The sequence below is a fragment of the Hyalella azteca genome, unplaced genomic scaffold, assembly GCF_000764305.2.
Source record: "Hyalella azteca isolate HAZT.00-mixed unplaced genomic scaffold, Hazt_2.0.2 contig15466, whole genome shotgun sequence".
Taxonomy (NCBI): domain Eukaryota; kingdom Metazoa; phylum Arthropoda; class Malacostraca; order Amphipoda; family Hyalellidae; genus Hyalella; species Hyalella azteca.
The window spans coordinates 15,971-37,485 of NW_025945320.1; the positions used below are offsets into that span (position 1 = coordinate 15,971).

At 36.7% G+C, this 21,515-nt stretch overlaps 1 long non-coding RNA gene across 1 annotated transcript; it reads right to left on the bottom strand.

Annotated features, from left to right (window-relative positions):
• Nucleotides 1–11,766: 11,766 nt before the first annotated feature.
• LOC108679139 lies at nucleotides 11,767–13,724 on the bottom strand. Its single transcript, XR_001931356.2, has 2 exons — nucleotides 13,597–13,724; nucleotides 11,767–12,502 (listed from the first exon to the last, which is right to left on the bottom strand). It is a non-coding gene; the product is annotated as an uncharacterized LOC108679139 (long non-coding RNA).
• Between the last annotated feature and the right edge of the window lie 7,791 nt (nucleotides 13,725–21,515).

Below are 21,515 nucleotides of genomic sequence, written 5' to 3' on the forward strand. Positions count from 1 at the left end.
TATATAATTTCTTTATTGATAAGTTGATTTTTCTAAATCCAGCTTGTAAACAAGATTGTTAATTATAGTACGCAGTTGGTTGTGAAACACCCTGTACAAATAAAACGTAATATTTCGAGATCAGGAAGGGAGATTTATAATTTTTTTTATTTCCACTTCATTGCTGTTCTGCTCGTCGTCGCCTTGACTTGTTGGGCACTCGTCGTGGTCAAGCCTCAGCCCGAACCTCAATACTTCGGTGGAAATGGTGTTGCAAATGGTGGTGGAAATGGTAGTGGAAATGGTGTTGGAAATGGAGGTCCGCCTCGTGGTAAATTTTTAGAATGTTTTGGAGGATTCGGTAGCGGATTTGGAGGTGGAGGATTTGACGTGAGACGAGGATTCGGCGGTGGATTTGGCGGGAGACGAGGATTCGGCGGTGGATTTAGTTACTAACATGACAGTAATGAATACTTCGGAAAATGATTTTCGACTTGCATCATAAGTATTTTTACGGTACTGGACCCTCGGAAAATGTCTGCAAAAATTCTAACTGAAACGCCAACAGATAAGGTTTTGTATGAGCGTGTAAGGTTTACAATAAACTTTACGACAAGCCGTACTGCTACGGATTTATTATTTAACAAAATTGTTTTTTAAACCTGAGTGAACATCTGGGTAAAACATAACAGTAAAATATTAAAATTATTGAATTTCAGCAGCATTGCGTTTATGAATTTCTTTAATGGTTAATTATTAAAATTATTGCGAAGTACTAGTGAGAACTGAGAACTGATACTCCACTCCCTGGAGTGTGGGTACTGAAGCATTTACCAAGAAATAATTTGACAGATAATTAAATTACCGTCTGTGGACATTCGGAAAGCAACATTTATAGACGAAATTATCCCCAATTGTGAGAGTGCGATTTGTATTGAAGATAGGCAATGATGTATTTAGTGGATATGAAAATTTGGTCACTCGGTAGTGCCAACAGGAATATCTAAATCAAATATTATTCATATTACAAACGGGTTTGCTATTAGAGATGAAAGAGAATTTTTGAAACGAATGTTATCGCCTCAGTGTCTTTTTGTTCAGCTACCTGAAAGTTAACTATTGAAAAATAGTCCACCCCAGTAAATTTAGGAATGCTGAAATTTTGTTACTGTTTTCTACGAATTTATCAATGAAGAATTAGCCTAAAACATGGTTTGGAGGAGGAGAAAAAAAATTAATCCATATTTTGTTTTTCTGACATTGTTAAGCTACTTGGAAACTTGCCAAAATAAAGATATTTTCTAAATTTTATTCTCCCACTACTTTCCTATGTTATTCAAGGTCACCGAACTTGAGCATGTGGTTTTTAACGCTAATTGACTATATAAATGTTCGATTCTAGGGAGTAGAATTTCATGAATAAGTTGAATCCTCAATTCGATGTTCTTTAAAAATTATTCAGGAAAATTTGGCATAAAATAATACACATTGGACGATGTTTGTTGCAGGCGTGAGAGGCAACATTCTGTGGTTGCCTGTTTGTCGCACTCGGTTCGTGTTTTAAATAGTTATTCAGCTTACGAATTTAATTTCTGTCATCTTCAAATAAACTAATTATACGTTTTATACATGAAATCGAGTTTTGATTATATTTCTGAAACCCAATATTGTTTTTTCTGGCACGTTTACGAAGACATCGGAGCGCGCTATTGAGAGTCCGTGGTGCATAATTAGTGACAGAACGTACACATGCATTCATTACGGCCTCTCGGCAAGTCGGCCCTGTTTGTTTGTTTCCAATTTATTTTTACGTCACCAATAAACAAGGACATTTACAAATAAATGTTTTTGTTCGAGAACAGTAAAAAATACACTCTAGAAAAGATTCGTAAATTTCACCAATCAAGGCGTAAGCAGCTAAGAAGTGAAACTATATTGTGAAATTGTTATGAAACCTCAGGCAATACAAAACATGCAACTTTTTTACAATTTACATCATTGATGCCAAACATAAAGTGAAATAATGCGACCTTATTCTAAGCAAATTGTCATGATTTTCTTTAATTTTTTGTTTGTTCTCTTTATTATGCGCTGCAACTGCACTACCTTCTAATTTTTACTTTGCTTTATTTTGTGTGTTATTTAATTTTTATTTTTTGTGTGGGATTTAATTTTTATAGTGGTAAAACAACTATTCTTTAATTTAGATTATATAATCCTATACGTATTTGTCAAAGTACGCAAATACACATATACAGTGGTTGTTGGGGCACGTATGCCGGATTAGGGATGGAATAAATAGAAAATAATTTGACAACTGGCAAGCAAGGTTGGATCAAAAATAACCATTCGAATTCCAAATTGGGAGAAATTAATTTAGTTTCGAAAAAAAGCCATTGATCTACATTTTGTTTCGAATGTCAAATGGAGTTCAATGTTCAATGCGAAAAACGTAACGTGAATTGCACATGTCATTCCTTAATAAGCATTAGTTTCAAACATTAGTATAGGAATGAAACATTAGTTCCATTTCTATTTATTCCTTTTTCATTTTGTAAACGAGACTAAAAAATTTCATGATATCGATCCCGCCTGGTCGATCCCGGGTTAACCCGCTAGTCGTTTATATTTACTAGTCGGGTAAATAAACTTGCTGTTTGACAATTCGATGTCTGCATTCTATACAATTATATTCAAGGTACATTATCCGTTATAAAATTTTTGAATTTAGCGAGAAAAAAATGTCTTACTTTACGTTCATCGCAGTTATTTGAATAATTAAGGAGTAATAAACGACTTCAAAATATTTACTTCAGTCAGGTTTCGATGAAATATACTGGGGAACCGAGACAAATTATTAAAAAATGATTTATAGGAAATCCCATCCTCGACATTGAGAATCGCTTTACAATCCATTGAGACAAAGAGGGCTCGTTATCTCATCTCCTTCCATAGAAATCTAACTTGCGATCGCACTAACTTACACTTATTACTATAATGCCTCTATTATTTTCATTTTAAAACGGAAACTGCCGCATTATTTGTTCAATATTGATAGTCTGAATGAAATATTTTATTAAGGGATACAAAAAAATAATTCCGAAAACTTAAATTTGTATTGATATTTTTCTTCAGAGAGAACAGAGTCTACATATCACGTCGTTGCTTATCAATTAGAATCTGTGAGACTTTTTGAAAAGCCTTTGAACTGAATATTTCCTAGCTGGATGTAGATAATTAACGCCCGTAGTATCCTCCTCCAAATCCTCGTCCGAAACCTCCTCCGAATCCACGTCCGAATCCACCACCAAATCCTCGTCCGAAACCTCCTCCAAATCCGCGTCCGAATCCACCGTAGCCAAATTGTGGGTCAGGCTCGGGCATGGCGGCGGCGAATGCCACAAAGGCCACCAGGAGGACGATCAGGAACTGAAAATATTACATTTATTATGTAGATTGTGGTACATTGTTCAATTTACATGTCATGAAGAACTTCATTTAAAAACATTCACAAAATATATAAAACTTCTTTAAAGAAAAAGACTCAAATTCTATTCAGATGCAGTTGCTGTATACTTCATCTTAGCTAGAAGGAAGTTAAGTGACATCTTAAAACTTATGCTGCACATAAAGATCAGCTCAAACTTAATGTTTTAAAATTTGTTTCTTCAATTTATTGGTGGGCAGTACCGAGACAGGCAAACCCATTTAATGTAATGTAGTTCAGATAATTTGTTGGCAATTAACGCTTAACTTATATGTTCATTTCAAGAAATTCGGCCAGGCAGGAAAAGCGTCTGTACAACAAGTTCCCTATATACCCTCAATGTTACGCGACTTAAATTTTCTTCCATCTCTTGCTCATAAAAAATATTTTTGATCATTCTATGAATATAGGTAACCAATTTTAGAAAAATTACGTCTTCGTCTATAAAATTTATAAATCTTCACTAACACACGCACTCCTTTTCTACTTTTGATGGAAATTAGTTAACCGAGTTTAGCAAATAAACTAATTGAGGAATCTAAATATACGTGAGGCTTTCTAGCTTCTATATCGCGTAACCTTCATTATTCTGACGGCGATATCTGATACCGAACAAATTCACTCACAAATTTCATGCAGGATGGCAATCAAACTTGCTTGAACATAAGGCTCATTGAAAACTTAATTTGTTAAATCGCAATGTTCCACACTACTTCTGAGCTGACAAAAGAAGTTACTCCTGATCTCCATGCATGTACGATTATAAGTTACAATTTGTCTGTCAACTGAGCTAATTATGAATTGATTTATTATTTATAGTCTCGTGGGTATGGTAACAACAAATTATTAATCGTCTGTTTAAAGCAGATTTGTTTGTGATATGAATAAAGTCATTATATAGTTTTTTAGATTTGTTTTTAAATTATTTTATTTATTCTGTCCAAAAAGTGGTTAATAAGCATCACAATACTGCGTGTTGTTTTTAAAGTCCATTACGAACCTAAAGGATCTCCAAAAAGATTCTTTACATTACTTGAATAAGCGCAATAAAGCCGGTACCTGTGTTACGATAGTATAATTTTTGCAATATATTAATGGATTCAAAACCAACTTTATCCATAACCAACTTTATCAAAACCAACTTTATCCATAACAACTTTATCCATAACCAACTTTATCCAAAACCAACTTTATCCAGAACCAACTTTATCCTTAACCAACTTTATCCTTAACAAACTTTATCTATAACCAACTTTATCCATAATCAACAAACTTTATCCACAACCTACTTTATCCATAACCAACTTTATCCACAACCAACTCTATCCATAACCAACTTTCCAAATTTGTCTGAGCGGAAATTGAAAAACAATTTTTAATTTGGTAGTTTTCATTTCAAAAACCTAAGTTCCTTCAAATTCCAAGCCGCAAAAAAGGTTTCTAATAACAGTTTTATTATTAGGTTTTTCAAATAACAATTTTAATATTATGTTATAAAATATTTCATGCTCCGAATTCAAAAAATCGATCCATTTTCATCATATCATACTATGTAAAATAAACTGTCGTTTCAAAATTTTCGCCGTACTCACCAGCTTCATTGTTTTGATGTAGAGTGGAACTCCGCGAACGTTAAGTTTTAATGAAGAACGTATGAAGATCTGCGCAGGACTGCTCACAGAGCTGCTTGAACGTTCTTTTATAGCACATCTGGCGACCTTGAATATCCCACAACTGAACTGGTTTGATTAATAAACAAGTAATTTTAAGGAACTGCCTTCGTTGCAGAGGTACTACCTCGTCGTACACTCGAGGTACAATTCCCAATGCAACCCTCTTTTTGAGCGCATTATTTCGATGGATGACTAGGCAAGAATCTCAGGCAGGTTATAGGTACCGTCTGCCCACGTGTGTCTTGTAGTCACTTCATATAATTAAATTGACTTTAAAGGTGATCTTCGGCACCGTGTATGTATCATGGAAACTGTGAAAACAATTGTGTTGCGCAAGTAAGTCCATCCATATAGGTTGTTCGTTTAATGCTGCTTAAATAATAATTTAGGAATTACACGTATTATTTACATCCGTCGCACATGTTTCTGTCTATATTTTTGTTTTTCAGTTCACGTAACATCCCCTATTGTAGCAACTTACTCACTGCTACTCAAAATAATTGTTTTTATTGTTGGTATTCATTATGGGCTGATGTATGGACATCAACCAATATGTCCTGTTTCATGGCAAGAAAAAAGACATACAGCAAATGAATAGCCCACATGAAATTAATCTAACCTGTAGGAGATGCGACTGGCGCCGACTTTCCATTTTTACGACTCACCTCTTATGGATATTCATTTAAGAAGTGAATGAGATTATCCAACTAGTAGGATAAAATACATGTATTATCAGAACTCAACTTGAAATGATTATAAGTCATTGGAATGCACATTGAACATTCAGCATTTGGTACACTAGCCATTGCTCATTTTTCATGATAATCATTCATAATTCGACAGAATAATCACTTCATCATGTGACATACAAATATCATTCATAATACCACCATTCATATCACATTACAAAAATAATCTTTAACATGTAAAAGAATTATTTACAAAATAGGTGACGGGGTGTTTGAGAACGAAATCCTAGAATGAACTTAATGCACCCCGGCATGAAATTATGTAGAAGTCTATTGTATATTTATAATACAAATGATCTTAGTGAGCGAGCTCAAGGCTCGGTCATTAGGCCGGTCCACACGCTCAGTTTTACACAACGATTTGTCTGCGCAATTTTAAACGTTGCAGTAAAAACGTTGCGTGTGGACGGGAAAACTGCGCAGTTTTAGGTCACCGGGAAAACTGCGCAGTTGCATGGAAATCTGAGCTACAGGGCATAGATTTCGATGAACTGCGCAGACAAGTCGGAACGTGTGGACTGTAGCACAGTTTTCCGATTCGATTTGCGCTCAGTTTCAATGATTCTGGCGACAATGGCGGACCTTATGTAAAACAAGTTGAGGAGCATTTACCGTAAATAATTGGGAATAAATCAAAAAATCAATTCCATCTGGACCTGGAGAAGAAGACATCTACAAGCCTGGCATCTCCCTTGTATTTTGATTCCTCGCATTCCCTAAATGATCCAATCTCTTTTTAACAAGTCACATTGTCAAAATTTATCAAAATACTGCCTTCTCCATGGCACGTCTCGGACAAATTTACGGCCGGACTCGCGGCCGGTTTCCCCAAATTCGATGAGCATGGAATATCTCCCAAAGTAATGAACGTAGCTCAATATAACTTGGTACACGTATTCATTAGGACTTAACGGTGATGTTTAGCACGTGACAATTTTTTCGATTTTGCCTTCGTTTGCGAGTTATACGGCTTTATCTAATCTAAAAAATTGTCACGAGCTAAATATCACCGTTAAGTCCTAATGAATTACGTGTATCAAGTTTTATCGAGCTACGTTCATTACCTTGGCAGATATTCCATGCTCACCGAATTTGAGAAGACCGGCCGCAAGCCCGGCTGTAAATTTGTCCGAGACGTCTCCATGGCGAGATCGCGCAAAACTGAGCAAACTACTCACTCACCACGCTCTTAAAAAATTGCAACGATTTCATTCCGACTTAAATTGCGCAGACAAATCGTTGCGAAAACTGAGCGTCTGGACCGGCCTTTACAAAAACAGTCACCAGCAAACGGCGCCGCTTGGAACAGCCGTTTACAGGTTATAGCGTGTAGCAGAAAAGTTCTTCCGATAACCAGGAAGCAGGAAAGTTGTGAAGAATAAAGCACTCAAGGACGGTTGTCGTCTGTAGTCGAGCAGGACGGTTATCGTCTGGAGTCGTGCAGGACGGTTATCGTCTGGAGTCAAGCAGGACGGTTGTCGTCTGGAGTCGAGCAGGACGGTTGTCGTCTGGAGTCGAGCAGGACGGTTGTCGTCTGGAGTCGAGCAGGACGGTTGTCGTCTGGAGTCGAGCAGGGCGAATAGCGTCTGGAGTCGAGCAGGACGGTTGTCGTCTGGAGTCGAGCAGGGCGAATAGCGTCTGGAGTCGAGCAGGACGGATTGCGTCGCTAGGAAATCTGGTTATGTCTTGCTGTGATGCGGCTCAAGGCGCGTAGTTACAGAGCGGCGCGAAGGCTGAGAGCGGGGTTTTTGGGATCACGTCTTGAAATGCGTGCTCACTCCTCACATCGGTAAGTTGCTAATCTCGAACTTGTAGACTTTGTAAGGTGATATCTGTCGCTGCATGGATTTTTGGACTAATGACAAGGAATGGCGAAGGGTCGGCTAGAGCTTATTGGATCTGGCTGAGCGCTGACCAGCTTTTTATAATTACCTCTCATTGCGTTCCACTTCAAGGTAAGCACAACCGTTCAATGACAGCTGAGTAATTTACGACTTCTGTTTCCCCTCCTTCCTTCCACAACGCTCTCATTATGACTATTAGTATTCGTGATTTTCGCTCCACATGTGCGCATGCTTGTTTGTAACTTGTTTCTGGTGACTAATATCACTATTAGGAGAGCTAATCAAAACGATGGGTATCCGGATCCTTGGAGAACAAATATTTAATTCAATTCACACCTCCAAGAATTATACACCTCACCAATACATAAACATTAACATGCATGAATTCCTGCATTATAACCATTCCATTACAAGGCTTGAATATTTTTGTTATTATCCACAAATTGGAAATTAATAAATAAATATGGCAGAATTTAAATTCTCATTTACGCGTGGAGGAAATGTGAACCTCCTAAGTAAAGAAATCTTAGAGGAACAAGCACTCTATCTATTTATTAAAAACTGGTATATGTGTAATTTAATTAGAATTTAATTGATGAATAATTTTTATTAATATTGTTTAGTGAATTTAGTGCTGCTTGCAAAGTTATTTTGGTACTATCGTAACAAAGTCGATTAGTATCATTCATAGAGAATTGAGAAATTATAAATAAAAAGATGCAGAATACATTAACAATGTATAAAATTAATAAGTAGTTAATAATCTTATCTACTGGAAAGCCTCAAAACATTACCTTCAGAAATAACAGAAAATTATCTTCCTAGTTTATATTTAAGAAAATTTTGCTAAACATTATATTCGCCGTTTGTTGTACGCATGAGCCCTTATTATTACTTTGGCTTATATGGAAAATAAATGAACTAATTTTATCCCTACGATGCAAACAAGTAATATAATCCTTGTAGCGTCACGTGCATCAGTACAGCACAAATTGCTTTGAAAATTGGTTTCAATTGCCCTCAAAGCGCCTCAGGCGAGCACGCAAAATGGCAACTTATTCAGGGGAAGCCGAGAAAATTGATTCCATTTTTTACAACCAAAAACCCGTCAGTAGGATAGCGCCTTGGGGGCTGTAGGTTTACTTGCTGACCTTGGTATGACTTTGCCTCAACTGCGACTTGAACATTCAAATGGACAACCACAGAGCAAATGAGCTTAACTTCGTCTTATTAAAGTAATAACAGGAGAACTGTTCATTAGAATTCTCGTCTCTTCCCTGAAATCACCATTGTATCCAAAGCCGCTCATTGTTCAGTAAGAAATACAATTCCATCCCTCCTTGCTCACGCCATACGCGTGTTCTGTGCGCACAAAGAACCAGACAAAGGCTGCTGACAACAACATTAACCCGCCACTGAATTTTTTTTAATATTAGTCTCGTCGAGGAGCAATAGTGGACCCGTGCACCTTCTTGATGTATGTTGTCATCCTAACGATTCCTCCGGCGATTTACCACAGGCCATTGTCTGTATCTATCAGCCGTAGCAAATTAGACTGTTAATAATGCGCAGATGAAATTTGGTGCTGGCATCAGCAAAGAGCAAGCGCGAAGAGTGAATGGACTTCCCGCAACTTCGCACTAAGATCTCTCAATATTTTCCTCGTCTGCGCTCTTACGTAACACCCAAACATCTTGCGGTTGCCGTAAATCTTCGGTGATCCTGTTTCAAAGTTTGTCCCGATTTTGTTAGATTATTATCCAAACAAGTTGTCTATTTGAATATTCAGTGTTAGCTGCAAGGGTTTCCAATCATTTTATTTCAAAATTTTTTGGACTTTTCGAATACCTATGTAATTATATTTTATATTTCATTTAAATTAGCTCGAGCTAAAATCCTACGTCTTTTAAATTCAGTGCATCTTTTTAAATAAATTACTCAGTCAGTGGAATCCTGAGCTTGCGAATAATAGGCCACTGATATCACCGTTGAAGGGCGAAGTTCATAACTCACCATTCTATTTACGGTGAATAGAATGCGTCAAATGTGTGTTAATGTTAAACACTTCCGTGTATTACCACATTAAAACTAACAGCAGTTACTAGACGACAGGAAAGAACAGGCAGGCTCCAATTTTAACAATTCCAAACGCTTGCGCTTGAATGACGTCTCATACGCAACATTGCCGTCTTCTAGAGGGAAAACGTTCTCTTCGCAAACGTACTCTTGCGGTTGTCCCGCAATTTATGGCATAAAATTGATGTCTCACGAATAAGTTTAGATTTCACGGCACGTCTGAAAAACGATTCTCGTGTGATATTCTGGCGGTGGGATTTTCTCTGATTTGCCGCGACGCAAATCGTCGTTCGATGGCACAAGCAATGCAAAATGCAAAACGTCGTGCTATTGCGGGAGAGATACTGCATAAATATAACATTTTAATAATGATTAAATAAAGCTCATAATTTGTCGGGTCATCTGACGCTGCTGCCGACCAGTGAAATTTAATAAGTTCTTTTTTATTAACATCTTGATTTATAAGGACGCACAGCGCATACAAATGATCGTCAAAGTTGCCATTAATAAATTTGGATAAAACGGAGCCTTGTAAAAATGAAGTATGAACATCTGCAGCGCAGGCTTGACTCAAGAAGATTGCCGAACCTACTGGAGGGCAATGGGTACACCAATTGAGTCATCGCCGCACGCATGGAACACGCTTCAGTTTTTGCGTCGCTACGGATATGAGCGCTGATTCAGAAACTATGAGCCCACTACTAAAAGGACTTACATATTTATCCCACCATTCATCATTGTGTAATAAATTAGGTTTGAATCGGGACTCAGAGTTTTTTTCACAACCGAACTAAAACCTTTTTTAGTTTTCTGGCATAAACAAGTTCTGCGTGGTTCTTAAATTGCTCGCGGATTTCAACATTTGGAGAGCGTGCATCGCATGTGATTGCAGGATCTTCATTAGAACTGTTCTGCAAATCTTCAATTGTTATTACAGAAATATACATCCTTTGGATAATGAAATCCAATACCTTTTCGAAGATATATTTCATGACTGAGAAGGAACATATTTTAAGCAGCGAACGCAGTAAAAAAAGCATTTCGTTATGAGTTTCTTAGCAACTTTGTCATTATTATTCAGCTATTTAGTCCACAAACGGTTACATGTTACATCGAATATAGAACTAATTGTGCCAATAACAAATTGTTTTATTTATATCTGCAATATTTTCCAGAAATTTATGTGATGCGAAGCTTGATTTTCTCATTTAAATATATAAAAAATACACTCATATATATTCCAAATTAAATATGTGGATAAATCAGTAGGCCCTACATGGAAAAGATATAACTCAGTACTCGATCACTGCAGTGAGTGACAGAGAGCGCATTTTCTCGTCGACGAAAACGTGAAGCATGGAAAGACGGACAGACAGACGGACGGAGAGACAGACGGACATGACGAGCACAATAGAACATTTTTTTATAAATGAGAAAATGCGCTAAAAAGAGGACAGGATGACCAACATGGTTTGTAAATTACCTTCAAACTTTATTAAAATATTGCGTCGGTTTGTTCATTAGTTTGTCTGAGCCGACAGCATTTTAAATTTTTTTCCACGACTTGAGATAATTCGTCTCAAAAACTCCACTCGTTGTTAAGTAGTGAATTTTGAAACTTACAAGACTTTGATTGTTTTCCATTTTCTCAACATTTTGTTAGGGGCGGGACTCCTCGGTACCAAGCCTTTATGTATGAATAGCATTGACCATGTATCCGTAGAAAAAGGGTTAACTGAGGTGAATTTGGGACTTATTCATCCAGTTTTGAAAGCGTTCTTTGAAGCTAAACTATCATCTCGAATTATATCACGAGTAACCAATAATTTCAATCCTCCATGGTAAGTTGACCAATTCCATAGGTTCTGGAGCAACGAGTATTTATGACTATGTAGTCATAACAACCCTTAAGGCTTCTCCTCGTACAGAAATGACTATAGGTTTCGAGAAAAACATCATTAATTGAAATTAGATTTATTTTAAATTCCTCACATCTCAGAACTTCTAAAACAGCCTAAGAAAGCGCTACAGAAAAGAAGTCTCCGAACACGATAGTTATCGTATACAGATTAGGTCAATGGGACATAGAAGTCAATAAAAACCTACTTGTGAAGCCTAATTAAATTGGCAGAAGGAGTTAGTTAAGTTAAAATATCAGCTGAATTTTTTTAAAGTAAATTTTGAATGCAGATATTAGACAGCTCTTCATGATTGAGTCTTATCTAAAACATTATTCAACTATTGTAATGATTTTTGAGTCACACTTGTGCTGGAGGGATTTTACGCTCTAATTTCGATGATCTCAACACAATATACTAATTATTTCGACAGTCAAAAACAATATTTCATAATTAAAGACAGTGTACACTGACGGCAATTAGGTGTAGAAATCCCTGCAATACTTCTCGGATGCAACCCAACAGCCTTTATAATATATGAAGAAATTTATATTCAAACAATCAATCCGTGTCCAAATTTTCCACGTCCAAATCCAAAACCTCCGAATCATCATCCCCAATATCCGTATCCTCGTCCCCAACCTCCGTATCCACGTCCCCAGCCACCGAAACCTCGTCCCCAACCACCGTATCCACGTCCCCAACCTCCGAATCCACGTCCCCACCCGAACTGAGGCTCAGGCTCGGGCATGGCTACGGCAAATGCCACTAAAACCACAAGGAGAGCGATCAGGAACTGCAAAAAGAAAGAAAAAATATTTAAAGCAACAACAAATAGAAGTTGGCTTCAAAGCAAAATGCGAATTTAACATTTGCAAGACTTTGCAAGTATTTCAATATTCGTTTCAATGCGAGATCGATCTTAAACTCAGCCATCAATGCAATCACTTATATGAGGAGGACAACTCTTGTACCGTTCTTGGCGACGATTTTAGCCATAATATAACGCTACATCACCGATTGAACAATTTTTTTGCTATCGCTAATTAATTGAAAATTTTAGTTGAAATTTATAAGGATGCACAATCAATAATCATATGCAAAGTATTTAAATGCAGATAAATTATTTATATGATAAATGGTCGCCAACTAGTTGGCTCATACTAAAATTACGAGTCTAAATGCACAGTCACGCGATCAGCAGCTTAATCAGCGAGAACTTTTCTTGATCAATTCCTTTCTCTCATCAGAAAAATGTCTTGCATTATCAAATATAAATGAAATTATTATTACGTCATTCATAATCATAGAAATTGGGAATGAAAATTAAAAATTTACAAAAAATAACAAACTTTCTTTGACTTGCACACGCTCCCGTAGACTTTTACTATTCGTAATGAAGAAACGCAAATGAATGGGACGGAAGATATTGATCGATGCACTGCTCATGCACCATCCTTATATAAATTACCGCTAATAGAAGCCTATGGGGAATATTGGAAAAAAATCAAGAGATTGCGCAGGGTGACCAGTAAGGGAAACGGAAACAAGAACAGGAGGTGGAATGGCACTTGGAGTATTTACAGCGAAGATGATTTGAGAAGAACACTGCAATTTTTTATCATGCCACAACATTGTTTTTCAAATTATTTAATTGGTAAATTTTCATTAGGAACAAATTCTACTGGCGGTACTTCCACTATATAGCCTCTTATTTACCATCTACCCCTAAAAGTTCAATTTCAATAATGATGCCAACTAATGAAAGTTTCACAAAGTTTTAGGGTGTGTAACAAAATCTACAAATAAACAATACGCAGTGTTCCACTTAATACACTGTGAATCTTCCAGTAGAATAAGCTGGAAAGCTCACAAGTAAATCGTACTCACCAGCTTCATTGTTTTGGTTGCTGAAGAAAGCAACTCGGCTAAAGAAGTTTAGTTTTAAGTTCAAAGAACGTACGTTGTTTTGCAAAGAACTGCACACTGGCAAGCCTGGTCGCTCTTTTATAGCACTACTGGTGACCTTCAAAATCCCACAATCGAACTGGTTTGACTTTCAGGACGATACTGGAAAATATAACTTATTATGACGTTCCTTAAGGGTGCATCCGGGGCTTCGGCGTTAGCCCCGCCGTACGCTCGAAGCTCAATTATACCGCCGACAATCCTCTTTTTCTACGCAATTCTGATCGTCGGATGACTGCACATGAATTTCAAGCAAGTTTCGAATATTGCCTAAACAGGGTGATGCACGTGTGGTGCTTCATAAGTTTATTTAATCGACTGAAGTTTGACTTTCAAGACGATACTGGCAAATATAACTTATTATGGCGTTCCTTAAGGGTGCATCCGGGGTTTAGGCGTTAACCCCGCCGTACGCTCGAAGCACAATTATACCGCCGACAATCCTCTTTTTCTACGCAATTCTGATCGTCGGATGACTGCACATGAATTTCAAGCAAGTTTCTAATATTGCCTACTCAGGGTGATGCACGCGTGGTGCTTCATAAGTTTATTTAATCGACTGAAGTGTCCCTCGGAAGACCTTTGAAAAATAGATGATATGCACCGATGCAAGTTTGAAGAATGGGCACGAATATTGTGATTTTTTACGCCAGTGTTGGCGTGAAATTCACGTTTTCTCCTCAGCAACTAGTAGCTAGCTTCCCGAAACAGTTTTACTTTTTATTATCCATCCCGAACAGGTCATTTTTAGTGTGCATACATGTTTTTATCTTGTGGAAATATGAAGCCTGGAGTTACAATTAATAAATACAATTAATTAATTGTTATAAAAAAAATAAAATACAATAAATTTATAAAAAAATTCATCACATAACATCAGATGCAAACACTGATGAGAAATATCGGCGAAAATTCAACTAGTATGATAAGTTGCAAAATAAATTATCATAAAATAAGTTACAATTATATTACTAGTCTACAATAGAATAGGAAGTTTGACAGATAAATTAATACTTTTCGTTCAACTCGCTTGCCTATTAATTATGCGAGTACAATAATTTTGTTAATGCGGATCTAGAATCATTACCATAATCATCGTTCACCTCTTAGTCTTCGCCCCATTGTTCAACTATAACCTTGTCCGCAAAATCCACCGCCACAGTATCCGTATCCTCCTCCATCACCAAATCCTCGTCCACCACCGAATCTCTCCCCAAAATCCTCGTCCACCACCGAATCTCTCCCCCAAATCCTCGCCCACCACCGAATCTCTCCCCAAATCCTCGTCCACCGCCGAATCTCTCCCCAAATCCTCGTCCACCACCGAATCCTCCCCCAAATCCTCGTCCACCACCAAATGCTTTCGATGATTGATAACTAAATATTGTGGAATATGAAGAAATTTGTAGGAATATTGGTAAATTGATAGCAACTGCGTGAATAGGCTTCAGTCCGCTGCATGAAATATGGATAGTGTGAGCTTAACGTAAACAAATTGAATTAGATGAGGCTTGATAAATAATACTTTGAAGTCAAACTAATATAAATGATAATGATTTAAATAATAATAAAAACCTTTGAAAATAAAACCCCTCATATATGTTCTTTGTCGAGAACAAAATTGAGTAATAATTTTGGTTCTAGACTGAGATCCGACATTATTGAAAAGAAATAAAACATTTAAAATGCAGGATTTACTCACCAGCTTCCATGTGCTGAGGGAGGTTGAGAAGACCCGAAGCCTGAGCGGAACTGTGATATCTGGAAGCACAGCTGACCGACCAATGACCATAATAGGAGTATATCCAATTATCCACTGGCGAGCGAAATTCTACGGAGGTAAATTTTATAGAACCGACAACACAACGTGCAATATATCTTTTCCTGCCAATTCTATGATATTATAACACTTGGCATGTCGGGTTCCGGCATGAACATGTCCAGTGTTCCGGCACCCTCACAAAAAGGTGCCGGAACCCTGGACAGGTGTAAAAAGCCGAAGTATTGAAAAAAGGTGTGAAAAGATTGAATGACCGTTTTAATCACAAGTTTGGCGTATTTATGATGATAAAAATGGCATCTGATTAAACCGCGGAGGAATAAATCATTTGTCTCTTCTCATCGTCTCAGTTCTGGAAGCTGCGGAAGCAGCTGGAATGTTTTGATAAATTGATCTTTCATAATCAAAATACTAAGAATTTCGTCGGTTTACGTGCTATGAATGTCTACTTGACATTCATAACGCCGTTCTGCAGCCAGATTAAAAATTGTAAAAAGTTTCCCGTTAGTTTTCATGTGAAATCGATCGAAGTCGTCAAAATTGTCAATTTTAATTGAAATTAAATTACTATTAATAATATTATTTTCAAAGTGCTTATTTTTTCATCGATCGATGATTTTATCCATTACTGTTATTCCCATTACTGTTATTAGATAGTACCAAATTTTTGTGGGAAATTTTTCCCACAATTAATAATTTTTGTAATCGTTTGTAAATTTGTCTATACGTCGTTTTCTGTTCATGTTGCGTTCGCAGTTTTGTTGTATTCAGTTTAGTTACGTAGTTTAAGTAGGTAGCAGTATCCGTAGGTTAGGGACTTCTTCATAAGCACTCATACCATTCAGACGTTCAATCTGGCTACGTGCCTTAACTCAAACTCTGCTAGTTCTCATTTATTCATTTCTGCACCTATACCATCACTTCAGCCAGCACAGCAACAGGACCTTCAGTTTCTAAATTTCTTCCTGGTTACTTTTTCACTATCTTTTTGTTGGTGTGAATGTTGCTTTTTTTCATATTAATTATTTACGCTCTATGTACAATATTTTTTCTATGGTACTCTAGACAAATCAATATTCAATTCAATTATAAATATCTCAAGTTTCTAATTGGCTACGTGGTCTCTGATATTGGCAGAGGAACTAGCTTCCTTTGCTGTGACCCACGATTTAATAACTTTATCTTCAAATTTCCAAAGTCAAAATCTCAAACTGTCCTTTCTATTTTTCCGTCTAGAGTACCTTCCTTTAACTGATTTCGTCTGTATTTCTAATTTGCCTCTTACTGAATGCATTAAGCACTGAGATGCACCAAAATCTTAGGTTTGTCAATTTAGTTATTTGTTGGTTATTGATACATAATTTGGAATTGTTTGCTACATAGCTAGTTTCTGATCAATTAATAGTTTAGTAAGTGGTTTAATTTTCATTTCAGTATCTGGGACCCGTCTGGGCAACACCATTGGGGAACTTGAGATTCTACATTCAACATACCTTCATTGAACCGCCCGTTCTTCAAAGATTTCTATACAACAGCATATGAATTATTGAATTCGGCTTCCTCATTCAACTGGCCCGAGCAACGTCAGTTGCACGTTGTATCAATCTGAATAAATATCAGCTGACTTTATTCTCTTTATTTTGTCCGATGGTGTGAGGCAATCTTTATTACTCACATTTTCACAATGTAAAATCCCAGGTATCTTATAAAATTAATTTTTTAACACATTTAAATGCTGAGTGACATTTAATTCCATTTGATTGAGCGGGCTATTTAATTATATATTTCGAAAATTCTAATGTAATCTTTGGCTTTTATGTTCTATAAATAATCAGGGAGTGTCGTTCAGCAACATTTTCTCGTGGCTTTTCTTTTTATCACTGACTACATTCCATCGATAAATAATGAGATTCTGAAATTTTCCAGCTGTGTAAAGAGACAATCATTCCAGTTCGGCTAAGTGTGATCCTGTAGCATCGTGTGTAATAGGCCTATGGCCTGTTGCCGACTCATGTACTTTCCGCGACTTGATTCACAAAGGATCCGGCATTTTGAACCCGATCTTTCCATAACTGCCGATTATTTGAGATAGCTGCTTGGCTTATTGCAAGGTCCGTAAGATGCCAGGCATTTCAAGACTGGGCATATGCTCCTGCATAGCTTCGTCTAGTCTGTTCTTGAAGGCGTTCATACTCGGAGCGTCAACGATGCCGTCAGGGAGACTGTTCCACATGTCGGTGACTCGAAGCGAAAAGAAATGTTGTCGTATGGATGTGTTACAACGCAGTTTTTTTAGTTTATAGCCGTGGCCCCTGGTGTTGGATCTTGTTTCAAATTCTAGTGATCCCTCTGGGGCCTTGAATAAACCTTGGGTATACTTGTTTACATCAATGAGGTCAACACGCAGATGTCGATAACAAAGGCTTGGAAGCTTCATAATCTTTAACCTTTCTTCATAATGCTTGCATTTTAATCCAGAAATTATCCATGTTGCACGTCTTTGAACACTCTCGATTAAATTTTTTTACTTTTCTAGTTTTCTAGCTTAATCGTGATTATTATTACTATAACCTTACCTGTGTGAAGACCTCCTGCTCAAACCATATTACTACTTGTATTAAATTTTGCTTTTCTGTTACTTAATTTGAATTTGTGCGAGTGTGTTTTCATTTTATTTTGTATCATTTAAATGCATGTTAGCACTTAGCGTTCGCTCGTTTAAGATCTTACTTAACTGGCTTTACTCCAGTGGTTGACACCCGTAGGGTTATTGGCTCCTTGGGGCTTTGGAGTTTAACTGATTTTGTCACTTGCCTTAATGCTGTGAATTTACTTGCATGCTGACATGCGCTTAACTATCTTTAAGTACGAGCGAACAATCCTTATACTGTTTTCCCTATTTTATTATTATTACCACGTTTTTCTTAGCTCGCTTTCGTGATGTTGTCTGGCACCAAACCTTAGTCACCCGCCACGCTTCGTACGGAGAGGTGCACTGCAAGTCGCTGCCGCCATCCTTGAGTGGAATTAAGCTACAGAAGCCTTGGTATCCTTGCTACATTGAGTGCCTATTGCGATGCGCGCGGGACTTTGTCGTGCTCTCCTGAACATTCACACTTATTGTCACGGAAAACCTATCTCCTCCTAGATTTTTTAAGCTACAGCAATGAGACATATACCATTCGATTTTTAAAGACCATACCTATCGAGTAACGAAGCCTTTTTTTAGATTTGTTCATAGTTTGGATTCAAAATGGGGAGAAGGGGGGGAGGAATCAGAAAAAAAATTTAAATGCGTGTAAAAAACTAAGGCAAAAATCAAAAATCAGGCTTCGTTACTCTATTGGTATGGTCTTTACAAATCTAATGGTATATGTCTCATCACTGTAGCTTCAACACTCTAGGAGGAGATAGATTTTTAAAGTAACTCCTTTTTTGGCCGTTTTCTATGAATTTCACGTTTGCTATGCATTTTTTCGAAAAAATCATACACACAAAATGTGATTCTTTTTTGGTTTTACATATATGTGTTAAATTTCAGGGAGATCCGTTCATAATTGTGAAAGTTTGGAGGGTATACTCCCTCCATAAAATATCGATGATATGCACCAATGAAGATTTGAACATTGGGCAAGAATATCGTGATTTTTTACACCTATTTTGGCGTGAAATTCACATTTACTGCTTATCAACTTGAGCAGAAATATTTTCCACTTTATATTTTCCACTCTGAACAGGTCGTTTTTAGTGTGCACTCAATTTTCATCTTGTGGAAATATAGATTAAAGTCCGCTTAAAATATAATTGATTAATAAAAAAATGAATTATTTAACAACAGACACAAAAACTGATGAGGAAAATCGGCGAAAATTCCACTAGTACGATAAGTTGCACAGTAAATTCTAATAAAATGAGTAACAATGATATTATTAGTACAATAGAGTAGGAAGTTTGGCAAATAAATGAATACTTTCCATTGAGCCCGCTTACCCATTGAAGTCACTTTGCGAGTACAACTTCTAAGTCTGAAAGGTCATCATATGTTAGCTTGTATACATATAAAGTTTAACGTCTGTTAATCATTTTGTTAATGTAGATCTAGAATCATTATCATAATCATCGTTCACCTCTTAGTCTTTGTCCTCCGAATCCACCGCCAAATACCAGTTTACCTAAACCGTGTCCGCAAAATCCACCGCCACCGTATCCGTCACAGCGTCCACCTCCGAATCCACCTCCAAATCCTCGTCCACCACCAAATCCTCGTCCACCACCAAATCCTCCCTATTCCTGTTCTGGCTCAGGCATCGCCGAAGCGAACTCTACACCCGCACAAGAACAAGAAACTTGAAAAAAATGAGATCCGCCTTCCTTAGGACAACGTTTTCTGCTGTCCGGAATTTGCATTACTGCTTCAGGATATTTCATTATAACGTAGGACTCCAAAATGTATTTGAAAATCAAATTTGCTTCTACGTATGTTTGGAGAATATAAGTACATTCAGGCTTGGTTGAACTAATCATTGTTCAAGTCTTAGATCAATAATGCATGGTATTCTAGAATTAGTACTGTGATCGTCATCTTGTGCCGGACTTTGTACAGGACTTTAGTTTTTGCTGTTAATACTTTGATAATAATACTCACATTTGTTACAAATATTAGCTCATATAAAGTGCTTACATTTTACTTGTAAAGCGAAGAAATGTATAAATTTTTTAGTATTTTTGTATTTTGTAGGATGTCATTTGTAGGATGTCTAACAACTCCGCTATTTTCTCGCAACTTCCACGAACATTTTGTCCCAAAAAGTATAATAAATTTTTCGTAGAGTATAAGTATAACCAAATTTTCATACAGTGTTCAATTATCCAAGTTCAATTACTTCCGTAGCTTCTTTGGCTTAGAAATTCTCAATATATGAAATAAAGTATTAGTACTACTTAAACTTTGTAGTAGTGGGAAATTTGCAGCAACACTTCATTACAATGCATAAATTATATGAGATATAATTTAAAAGGAAGCGAGAAGAAGTTTTACTTCAGACTGTAACGTTTGGCCAAATCCTTCGAAAAGCAACTAGGATAGAGCGATGTTCACAAAATTAATTTTTTAAATGCTTTCGATGATTGATAACTAAATATTGTGGAATATGAAGAAATTTGTAGGAATATTGGTAAATTGATAGCAACTGCACTAGAGTACCTTCCTTTAACTGATTTCGTCTGTATTTCTAATTTGCCTCTTACTGAATGCATTAAGCACTGAGATGCACCAAAATCTTAGGTTTGTCAATTTAGTTATTTGTTGGTTATTGATACATAATTTGGAATTGTTTGCTACATAGCTAGTTTCTGATCAATTAATAGTTTAGTAAGTGGTTTAATTTTCATTTCAGTATCTGGGACCCGTCTGGGCAACACCATTGGGGAACTTGAGATTCTACATTCAACATACCTTCATTGAACCGCCCGTTCTTCAAAGATTTCTATACAACAGCATATGAATTATTGAATTCGGCTTCCTCATTCAACTGGCCCGAGCAACGTCAGTTGCACGTTGTATCAATCTGAATAAATATCAGCTGACTTTATTCTCTTTATTTTGTCCGATGGTGTGAGGCAATCTTTATTACTCACATTTTCACAATGTAAAATCCCAGGTATCTTATAAAATTAATTTTTTAACACATTTAAATGCTGAGTGACATTTAATTCCATTTGATTGAGCGGGCTATTTAATTTCTTTTTCAATCCAATTTTAAGCTAAGTTTTATCTAAGCTTTTCTAAGCTTATCAATTTTTAACCAATCTCAATGCTTAGAAGTTTTTAATTTCGAAAATTAAGCAAGTCATCTGACGACTTTTTAACACATTCAAATACAAAGTTATTTTCATCTTTGTAAGTACTTACTTTGAATTAAGTAGCCTTTTTAAACCCATTCAGGGCTGCCTGATTTTTAATTTCGAAAATTATATTTCACGTAACGACTTCTTGAGTCATAACAGTCATAACATAACATATATATAGTGATGTCGGCGCTGAGGAGTAGGCCTGATGTGG